This window comes from Anoplolepis gracilipes, chromosome 13 (genome assembly GCF_047496725.1).
Source record: "Anoplolepis gracilipes chromosome 13, ASM4749672v1, whole genome shotgun sequence".
Lineage (NCBI taxonomy): Eukaryota > Metazoa > Arthropoda > Insecta > Hymenoptera > Formicidae > Anoplolepis > Anoplolepis gracilipes.
The window spans coordinates 360,289-368,485 of record NC_132982.1 but is presented as its reverse complement, the minus strand read 5'-3'; the positions used below and the strand labels follow the sequence as shown (position 1 = coordinate 368,485).

At 34.8% G+C, this 8,197-nt stretch overlaps 1 long non-coding RNA gene and 1 pseudogene across 2 annotated transcripts; one reads left to right on the top strand and one right to left on the bottom strand.

Moving 5' to 3' along the window:
- Positions 1 to 424: 424 nt before the first annotated feature.
- Positions 425 to 4,386, top strand: LOC140672504 (uncharacterized). 2 transcript variants are annotated; one of them, XR_012047907.1, is made up of 4 exons: positions 425 to 672; positions 1,177 to 1,541; positions 3,373 to 3,575; positions 4,272 to 4,386. It is a non-coding gene; the product is annotated as an uncharacterized lncRNA (long non-coding RNA). The 2 variants fall into 2 exon arrangements; XR_012047906.1 differs by having other exon boundaries at positions 425 to 1,541.
- A 1,761-nt stretch (positions 4,387 to 6,147) lies between these two features.
- Positions 6,148 to 7,772, bottom strand: LOC140672719 (uncharacterized; annotated as a pseudogene).
- Positions 7,773 to 8,197: the final 425 nt, after the last annotated feature.

Here is an 8,197-nt window from a genome sequence, read left to right as displayed (position 1 = left end):
GCGAAATTATTTTATAATACAAAGAGCCTTTCATTCGCATGATGACGCAATAGGCGACGGCGAGAAAGACTCAGTGAAATCGAATATTATTCTTATCTCTTGACGCAGAAAGACTCAGTGAAATCGAATATTATTCTTATCTCTTGACGCAGAAAGACTCAGTGAAATCGAATATTATTCTTATCTCTTGACGCAGAGACCCGATGAAACCGAATATTATTCTTATCTATTGACGCAGAGACTCGACGAAACTAAATATTATAACAACGTGCCTTTTGATATTCATCGCTGAATATCAACTTAAGATTAAGAAGAGCTCACCGCTTCTGACGTCTTCGAAGGTGGAGAGTTCCCTCACCAAGATCTAGTATCCATCTCCACCAAACGAGTAGCCAACCCCGGAAGTCTTGGATCCACCGGACGCCTAGAGGGAGGTGACCCGAAAGTGGGGACGGACCGCAGAACGTCAGTCGAGCTTGCGGACGAAGTGAGTCGCATTATAACATCCGAAGTGAACAGTCGCCAACAACTCATCAACCTAATAAGTCACTTCAACATCTCTCCGAAACGTTAGTCCGAAGTCGTGAAAAGTCGTCTCTGTGTCTTTATACATTCACTGCGTCCTAAAATCAATTTTAACTTAATTTTCGTCAGCTACTTTGTGTCGTCAAGGTAGATCTTTAATAATACTTTACTTTCTCGTCTTCGCAACTCGTCTTGTATTATAATTTAGAGCTTCGACTTACTTTACATTATAATTAAGAATTATTACTTTATTGTTAATTAATTTCCAATTTCTGGTACAGTGCGGTTGTACCTTTTTACACCAACATTTGTAATTACTTGCAGTGTTTGTAAAATCTTCAAGCTTTTAAAATACATAGTCGCTTATTTCGAAATATTCACAAGTTCATTATTTTAATACAGTGTTCCTTCACTCCCAATCAGTATTTACTATATTTAATTTAATATCGATTAAATATTTAAAGTACGTCTGGATCTTGAGCGTTAGCGAGACCCGTGCCTGGGGATAGAGCAGAGTGACGTGCCCCTCGTGTTAGTTCGAGCAGAGCTGAGACTTAGTCGATGAGCTGCTTGAATGTCGCTTGATCCAGATTGTCAAACTGAAATGAATAACTTTTCAAATTAGAATAAAATTTTGATTATAATTTATAGTAAATGCCTGGTTCTCGTCGCGCCGGTAAACGACATAGACAACTACGTGCCGCTTTACGTCGACAGAGACAAATTTCGAACAGTGATAACGGCTTCAGCCAAGTAGAAAAAGACAATTCAATTAACGTACCGGACAATCAAAGGATTGTCGTAGAACTTTTTGATCAGCTTCCTGCATCTAACTCAATCGAAGTTCCCATCTCGCGAAGAACCTTTGAATTTATTGGCTGGCCCGGACCTTTGGTTGAAATCAAGCTGCATCCTGTCTCAACCTCTACCACTGACATCCCTGAGGGAGATCCACGACGTCCAGAGTATGAGGAAAAGGCTCAGGAAAATCAGCAAAACTAGAGACATTAATAAAGGTAAGTCACTATTTTAAATACATACACACACATGCGCATATGATCAATCAAGAAAAATATTACTATTTTAATAAAAAAGAAAACGCACTCATATTCCAACAAAATATAATAAAAAAGAAAAGAATTCCGAATTGAACCACTATTTATAACACATCGTGCTTGACATTTATATGACATCATATTACTTTAACGACTTCAATTTTGCAAAACAATTATAATTACAATCTAGACATATGCTTTTACGACTAATGCAATAAACTGTTCCACCTTCAAGCTCCGAAATAAAAATTTTCTACAGTTAACTAGACATACATACAAGATATATATATATATATATCTCACTCTTTTGAATAACTCACAGTTCAGGCTATTGACTCTTATAAAATTACAAATTGACTCACATTCTGATATTACTCTCAAGAATTATAAAGTTAAAATACTATACTATCAAGAAATTTGCAAATTTAGAATGAAATTAAATAATCGATCTATCAATGTAAGAGAATTAACTACTCGTTATACTTAATTTAATAATAAAAATAACGGAGCATCCCTTGCTTAATCTCTTCTTCCTATTTTCCATCGGAGACAGTGATTTTGAAACAATAAATTATATCGCTGGCCTCCACCACACCATATTCCAGTGTACATTTCTTTATATGATACCTCACTACACAGTGCAAAGAACCATACTCTTATTAATATATATATATATATATATATATATATATATATATATATATATATATATATGAGCAATAACAATTTTAATAATCTTTTCTTATTACATGAATAGATGCATCAACGAAATTCATGAAAAATAAAATCATATTACAACAGTTGACTTTCTCTTAAGGAAAGAGATATCTACATTCAATATAAATCCAAATCATTTAAATTTCACAATTTAACTTTGTTCTTCATATTAAAGCAGTCATTAATTAATGAGAAATTTGCTCTTACATTATACAAGTCGTAAATTAAAACTTTCAAAATCAGTATATATTTGGAATTGCTGCGACGGTGAATTCTACCATACAACAACAGTAAGTACGTAATCCCTCATAATTACTATCACAAACCACCTTAATCCTTATCCCAATTCTAATATAATTGAAAATTAATCACAATCTATTTATAATTTCAAAACTGAAATTTTCTAATCATAATTATTGCTCCAACTTAAAATTGAATAAATTCAGAACTATTGCAGATATAATTTTAGAATTTTATATTTCTTTTTTTTTTTTTCTCTTTCATCTTTAATTGACTCGAGTGTCATTGTGCGTCACGTTCATTGCATACGCGATAATTGTCATGGTGTCATGGAGTTCTTAGAACTTCCTCAACTTCTCGTTGGTGCCGAGTGAATTGTATTCTGACCACCAGACTATATCAAATATACAATAACGGAATTCAACGCGTTTGCTTAACATTCTTAATCATTTTCAAATATATATGTCATAAATTTAATCGCTTTATTTTCAACTTTCTTAATTTTTCTTATCAAATAAAATAAAATAAATGAGGCCTCAGACAACTGATTCTGAATTTCAACAAAATCTCTTCGTTGACCCTGAAGTCATATTAGAAACTTTAATCCAATTTATAGAAGAAAACAAAGAAAACATTATTTACAATTTAGATAATATCATAAAAAATTTTTTAAATCAAGCCTCTATTATCATCATTCCTGATCAGTAAAAAAATTCCCCGATTTATTAATTCCAAGTACACATTGATCCTGCTCTCGGCGGAGCCCTGGGTATAGCCGATTTAGACAGATCATCCAAAAAACTAAATAGAGAGTAACCCTGTTATTGACACCTAGGTAGACGATAACAGTGGGTCACAGCACGTGACAGAATGTCTGCAACAGAGATCTCAGGAAGAAATAGTTCAATCTGCGCCAGTGGTCCAGGCCATCCAATGAACTCGAAGGTTCTTCGGGTGCTGACAATGTCAACTGGCTCTAAAGCCTGCGGCCACTCAAAGAGTTCAACAACGATCCTTTGATTATTTGGTATATCTATAGTAAGTTCTTCACTATTTCCAGTTATTTGATTAAAAGCATTAATTTGTTTTTGAAGTTGCCGTTGTTGGCGTAAAGCGGCGCGTAACTGTTTGTACCTTTTACCGGCGCGGCGAGTACCAGGCATCTACTATAAATTATCGTAAATTATTTTTTATTTTGCGAGATTAACATTTGTTAATAATCTGGATTAAACGACGCCCAGACGGCTCATCGACTAAGTCTCAGCTCTGCCTGAACTGTAACGAGGGGCACGTCACTTTGCTCTTTCCCAGGCTCGGGATTCGCTATCGCTTTATCCAGATAGAGTAAATGATAAAATTCTAATGGCTTTGATATTTAGTTAATATTGTAGTAATAATTTGTATAATATCTAATTGTTTATAGTAAATGTTGGCTCGGAAATGTAGGAACACTGGATCTAACAATTCACTTAAAGTAATGCAAGAATTAGCTGATATATTTCAAATATCAAAATAATTTTACAAAGTTGCAATATATAAGTTGCTATAATAATGTTATTAATTAAAACGAGAGTTACATCCGCACTGTATTGAAATTAAAGGTATCAATGGTAAATAGTATTAAATCTAAGTTAATTTAAAATGAGTCGCGGAGAAAAATCTTAAAATATTTAAAGACTCTACCTTGACGACACAAAGTAGTAGTCAGTAAAGCTAAGTTGAATTATATTTTAGGACGCAGCGAACAAAGACTCAGAGATTCTACAACTTAGGACGACTTCTTCACGACTCCTGAATTACGACTGTTTGCAGTCCATACGCTCAACTGACTCCTGAGGTTCGTCCCCACTCTCAATCTCTCCTTCCACTAGTTATCAGAAGGACTCAAGTTCCTTCTGGTTGGTTGATCTTGTTCGTATGGAGATGGACTTTGGTTTGGAGAAGGAAGTCTTTTCCTCTGGAGTTATTGGAACCGAGTGAGTTCTTCGATATCAATTTCGATAAGATGATACGAACTTTATAATTAAGTATCCGTTGTTATATTTCGAGGAAGCTCTCGCGATTATACTCAAGCGATTTCTTTATAATCACTTGCTTCAACTAAAATGGTAATCAAGTATTGGTTTATATATTCGATTAAGAAGAAGCTTCTTCGCTGATCGTCAGGATGTTTAGGCTACTTGATTATATGTGATTTCATGAGTCTTTGTGTCGCTGTTATCGCGTGCGTCATATTAATTATCGATTTTTCATACAACGCTAAGACTTATTCGTATTGCAGCGAGAGAGATTTAATGACTATTATGTTATATATATTTTATTCCTCAACATAATATTACTTATAAGAATTTTGAATACTTTCTCTCTCGTTGCATCACATTTGTTTTATTGATTAATTTTACATGTTTGAAAATATTTATATGGGAGACTATATTCTTATTTCTAGTATATTTTATTGAATTTATTTTGACATATGGTGCTTTTGTTTTTCTAATATTGATTTTATTCAGCTGCGAAAGTTAACTCTTGAGCAAATATTTAATTTTAATTTTGATAATACCCTTTTGACACCCAGTATATAAGATATATATATAAGATTTTTAATTTTAGTTCCAACAACCATTGCTTTGTAAAAAAAAAAAAATAAATCTTCCATATAAATTTACATTTTTAGTGGACGCGGATTAATATCGGTAGTATTTATATATTTTGTACATATATATATATGTTTTATATATATATGTATACGGATAAATGTATTTTATTCGAGTATCGTCAGTGCGTCGTTTTTATATGTATTTAACTACTGGTTGTCCTTTTGAGAATAGGTGATTTTTACATCTAGTTTGATAAGTTTGGTCTAATTTTGTGAGAAGTTAATTTGTTTAAAATTTATATTTATCAATATAAATATATAAAAATATATATATTTAGAATATATATATATATAACCGTAAGAGACTTTGACTTTAATTTTTAATTAATACTTAATATAATATAATTGAATAACTATGATTGTATGATTAATTTTTATATTCATTAAGGACAATATTACTTAATTATGATTTTGTATAAGCAAGCATTTGGTAATATGCCGAATTGTATATATATATAGCGTACATTTTATAATTGAACAGTATATTTGTGTTTTTGAAAATTTTATTTTTGGCGGGACGTCACATCCCCCCCTCTTATTTAAGAACGAATTCCCGATGTTTTTCGTAGGGATTTGTTCTATATCATTTAATCGTTCGCGTAGATCGGTATAGACAGTGGGGATAGGGGTGGTCGTGTTTACCGCTGTGGTGTTGTTAATAGTGTGTTCGTCTTTTGGTGTTGTTGGTGTTGCTAAAAAGGATTCCGTCTGCCCTGGGGGAGATTGTCCTTCTTCCGGTTGTAGCTTTCGCCGATTTACGAGTCCTCGTGCCAGATGAAGTAAAAGATGTGTGAGGGAACTCCATACGGCGCCCAGCAGGTGCAGACTGCATCCATATACGGTGTGTAGTGCATAATCATGGATTGCCGTGTCGATAGTCAACTTAATAACTCTTATGACTATAAATACTCCGAGAATTCCGGCTGTCGCTGACCCGAAGGTTACGAATCCGCTCTATATCCTTGAGGCGGTATTTGAGGCTATTTTTTGGAGTGCCTTTTTGTCCAACAGGCTGTATAATGAGACTTCTCCTGGTACAACTGCTTGTCCTGTCATCCCACGAGCTACGAAGTTGAGAAGCGCTGGTTTCTCAGCAGGAAACATTATGTGATCTCGTAGCTTCTCTATCTTTTTCAGTGTATATTCCACTAATCGCCAATGGGCCTGGAGTGAGATATTTCCAACTCAAGGAGGTCATCGGATGTAATCGTTGTGGAGGTAATTGTCTGACTTGTGGATCGGGAGTAAGTTGAATCCATGTATCGTCTATGCGATAGAGTGTTGGTAGTTCGAAGCTACATTCCTTTTGAGTGCCAAATTTTGTGAGCACTCTAGATTTTGGCGTTAGAAATAATGAAGTATTTCTTACTGTTACAGGAAGTTCAGAGTAGCATTCCTTTGTTCTTCTGACTGTGGCGTCAACAGGAATATATTTTACTACATGTACTGCTTCTCCAGCTGTGACAGCCATGAATCCTGGTCCTTTCATTAATCGATGAGCAAACTCATCAGGCTGTAAGGTGGCGATTGATAAGGTGTTAGTTATTACGTTCTTTTCTAACTCGCATCTTTGTTGAATAACATTATGATAAAGAGATGTCATTTGATGTCTTATATGTTTTTCGACATATACGAATTTTGAATTCATATATGCAAAGATGTCGAGGTTATCGATTGGAATTGTTCCTCCTTCCGCGAAAACATCTCCCTTCTTTGTTTCCAGGATGAAAAGCTTGGGATGCTCTGTACGAAGAAGAGTATATCCGCACAATGGCTGTTCCCGGGTCTTTGTCAGTGCGAAGGTTATGTCTTGTGTTGTCAGACTATACACGATGGGTGACTTCCCTGCGCTGTTGTCGTCTGTAGTTTTGGTTGCAGGTCCTTCGTACAATACATCATATTGATGAAAATTGCATGAAGAGGTAGGCATTGGTTCCCAGTAAGTATATCCATCTTCTGAGTCAATGTTTGCAGGATTTTGATCCTTCGCTAAGTGTACAGACTGTTCCTGATTTTAACATTATCTTCCCTGTGTTTAGCTTAACGGGGACATAAGCTGTCTTCAAAGATATTTTTGCGACTGCTTGCACGACAACGTCGTCCCACGTTCCATAGAAGTCGGAGTACTGCGTGCCCTTACATTTTCCATCGTTGCTTATGCTTCCAGCCATGGTGATACTATAGGAGGAAGTCTGATTGACTCGGATCCCGTCGATTAAGACTCTCGCTCCAAGTGAAAGAGTACCGTCACGAAACATTCTTGTGCACTGTGCATGTCCGGTTTCATGCATATAATCGGCTCGTCCATTATGTACGACAGAAACGTGTGAATGCATGCCACAATAATATATTATTCTTGAAAGTTCAACTTTGCATTGCATTATATACGCATGATTATAGTCGGAAAGCTGCAGGAGTTGGATATAAGTTTCCGTGGAGTTAGGAATTTTATGCGGAAGGTTGCACTCTCCAACATCCAACAGCGATATCGAGGTTATATTTAAATGCCGCCTGCCGCAATCAAACCCGAGAAGAGCAAGGGAGGTTTGCGTAGTAATTAACAATATTAAATGATACATCATTCTGTAAGTAAAGAAATCAGAGTTTATTGTTTACATGTTTTCAGATTTCTGTTTCATTTGTTGTATCATACATTGTTATAGTCATTATTTTTTTATCAATACAGTCATATAAGAGTTCTGCTATGTTACAGGGATCATGTCCTTTGTTTCTTAATACAATACATATTATTAAATAATCTATAAAGCAAATAGTGCAATTTTTAATTGAAGTGTTTTCGACTATGTCATTTCCACAATTATGACATTTTTTCTCTTCGAATTTATCACTGAATATGCCGTGGAATTTTATAATTTCATATGTTTGAAATCTGCCCATAATTAATCGGAAGCAAGTTACACAGTATCTATTTTCCTCAGCCTTAACATGATACGTTTTATAGCATTGAAAAGTAAAGAATCCGGGGCAGTGTGTTAGAAAATAA